At 49.7% G+C, this 3,120-nt stretch overlaps 1 long non-coding RNA gene across 1 annotated transcript; it reads right to left on the reverse strand.

Annotated features, from left to right (window-relative positions):
• Window positions 1-270: 270 nt before the first annotated feature.
• LOC122690874 lies at window positions 271-1,569 on the reverse strand. Its single transcript, XR_006340167.1, has 3 exons — window positions 1,250-1,569; window positions 791-919; window positions 271-616 (listed from the first exon to the last, which is right to left on the reverse strand). It is a non-coding gene; the product is annotated as an uncharacterized LOC122690874 (long non-coding RNA).
• Between the last annotated feature and the right edge of the window lie 1,551 nt (window positions 1,570-3,120).

Here is a 3,120-nt window from a genome sequence, read left to right on the forward strand (position 1 = left end):
GAGTCGGACAAGACTAAGCAACTGAACTGAACGTTACATTCTGTTATAAATTTAATGTGCAAGTAGAACTAGAAAATATTCTGTAATTTGACAGCATTTAGTGCTGAACATAGGGCTCGATTTTCATTTTCTTAAATTGTTTTCAATTACCTTGTCCTACTGGAATATCTGAATTTCAAAACCTTCCCTCTAACACTAGAACAAAAAATCTAAAGTTTTTTTTTTTTTAATTCAGAAGCACATTAGCTGAAAAGAACCTGAGACACAAAATAGTAGCTTAGATTTATTTTCTGCTGAATAAACACTGAAGCATCCCACTCCTCAAGCAGCAGGGAAACAAAGCAAACGACCCAAGAGATACCAAAGGCCAGTACAGGCAAAAACATAGACTCACATAACAAAGTGGCGATTACTTGATAACAAAGTGGCATAGTTTGAATTACCTATGCCTTGCCGAGTCGGGGACACAAGGTTAGGCCTCAGCCCCTTTCCTCAGCCTAGGCTTTAGGGAGGTGGGAGCCCACGGCGCTGAGTGTTCCGAATCACCAGGGACAGCTGATCGAGGAATGGGTTGATGGAAAGTCGGATGAAAGCAAGGTCTTCAGCAGTCCACCTACTAAAAGCGGGGAATATAAGGTTATTGGGGAGATCGTTCCTGTAGGCCCAGGGTACCAGTCCCCCTCCTTATACCAAGCCCCTCAGTGTCTCCATCACAGCACTCTTAAGAGGGAGCTCAGGCGACAGCACCCATTGCCCCCCACTCCCCAAGGCAAACTCTTCTAGAACTGACACAATTAGGTCACTGCCATTCACTGCAAATTCCTTCCGAATCAATCCTTGGTGGCGTTGGACATCTGGGAGCAGAGATCTGCGAGCCATGTCTGCCTCCAGGGGCGATTGGAAAGGCACTCTGAGTGTGCTGGGAGAGACGTGGTTAAGGCACCATCCATTACTGCATCTGCTGATATCTCAGGCTTCCTCACGCCTCAAAAGCTCGTTTTTACCCAAGGATGCCCATGCTCCCGACCACAACCTGAGACCACCCTGATCTACCTCCCTAACCCTTTGGTCTGTCTTCCCCCTCCCTCCAGGCTCCTCGGGCCTTGACAACTCCCTTTCCGGCCAGGGTGCCCAATCCTGCTGCCCCGGGTCGCCGACATGCTTCCTTCTATCCCTTCGTCAGGCTGCCGGCAAGTTTCCCACCACCATACCACTGACCGTGCCCAGGGAGGCTCCATGAAAAGGATACAGCACCACTTGTCCACGTCTAGGCCTTACAGCCAAGGGCGCTACATCTCCAGCAGGTCCTAGGCCACCTGGTGCCCGCTCACCCCGGGGACGAGCTACTGCAGCTTCCATCGCCGCTCTTCCTCTGCCAGGCCCACCCCGGCCTTCTGGGGCCCGGTGACCATCCTCACCTTCAGCCCTGCCTGAACCACTCTGGGAAGGACGCATTCTGGAGCTGTGCTGGTTGTATTGGCCCTCTGCACCACCTGCGCCACCGCCCGACAACTTCACGGCTGCCACGCATCTACCTCAGACGCCATCACAAGGGGCGGAGAGACTGAGCCGTTCACGTAGTCCCTCCCCTTCTGCGTAAGGACGCCAAAAGTGCGCCTGGAGACTCCCCTCAGGGTGCTGCCTCGCACCGGATTGGTTACCGCCCAGCCTGCCTGGCCACCCACGGGCGGCTATGGAGACCCCGTGGGGATGGAGGGACTCAGCGCCCTCACAAAGTCTCGCTCCTTTCAGGTGCCCCTGATGTGCCAGCGCACACGGGCCGCTCCAGTGCTGGCCCTGACAGCATGGAATGGAAGCCGCCAAGTGTCCACAGAGACACCAGTAACAGCTTTTCAGTCTGAAGTCCTAAAGCTGGTTCTACAGTGCAATTTTGATTTCTCCAACGTATGCCACAGAAGGGTCTCTCTAGAGTAAGGTGGGATTAGAGGGCGAGGGGCCAAGCCACACAACCCACCAGCATCCCCCCTCTGCCCACTCCATATATATACCTGTGCTCTTTGACCATAGTGATATCTCGCACTTCCTACGGTCCATGAGCTAGTTCAGGTGCTTTCATGTGTTCGTCCATCACGTTAGTTTTAAGACAGTATTGCCATGTCAGTATCCTGTCTCCCATGATGCAGGTCTCCTCCAAACAAATCACAAACACCTATCCTCTCACCAACACCAGCGTCTCAAAGTCTTGAGCATTTTGGTTTCTGCATTTCTCAAAACTGTGATGACAGCAGTGCTTCATCAGGCACTGAACTTAAGTTGAGTCTGAATTGTGAGATCTGCAAAGGATAATGGTAATGTCAATGACGAATAATGTGTGTGACACAGACAGTGACAGAACTATGAAGGAAAGCGAGTGTATGATAGAATGAGTTTCACAGAGAGTTTACCACTGTGACAGGTGAATGCTTTTGAGTGAGTGTAAGAGAGTGAATGCATGATTGGGGCAGGAGTTTAAAAGGACAGCATGTGATGTGAAGAGACTTAGATGCAAAATCTATGACAGAGGGAGTGTGTGGCAGAGTGTCAGAGATACAGTCTAAGATAGGGTGTGAGAGAGAATAAGTGTGATGGAAAAAGCATTATAGAGTGACACGGGAATATTACAGAAAGAGTGCATGTGACAGATAATCTGAATAAGTATGAGAACGTAAATGTGAGACAATATGTGTGAAAGAAAATGGGTCTGTCACACATATCAGAGTGTGACAGGAAATTAACCTGACAGTGGGAGGCAGCAGCCTGGGCAAGTGGGAAACTTCCAGATGTCCAAGCTGAGTTTAGAAAGCAAGAGGAACTAGAGATCAAATTAGCAACGTTCAATGGATTATAGAGAAAGCAAGGGAATTTCAGAAAAACATCTGCCTCAGTTTCCTCGACTACGCTAAAGCCTTTGACTGTGTAGATCAAGACAAACTGTGGAAAGCTCTTAGAGTGGTGGGAATAGCAGACTATCCTGCTTGTCTCCTGAGAATCCTGTGTGCGGGTCAAAAAGCAACTGTTAGAACCCTGTATGGAAAAGCTGACTGGTCAGGATTGAGAAAGGAGCATGACAGGGCTGTCTGCTGTCACCCTGTTTGTTTAATCTATATGCTGAGCACATCA

Source organism: Cervus elaphus, chromosome X (genome assembly GCF_910594005.1).
Source record: "Cervus elaphus chromosome X, mCerEla1.1, whole genome shotgun sequence".
Classification (NCBI taxonomy): domain Eukaryota; kingdom Metazoa; phylum Chordata; class Mammalia; order Artiodactyla; family Cervidae; genus Cervus; species Cervus elaphus.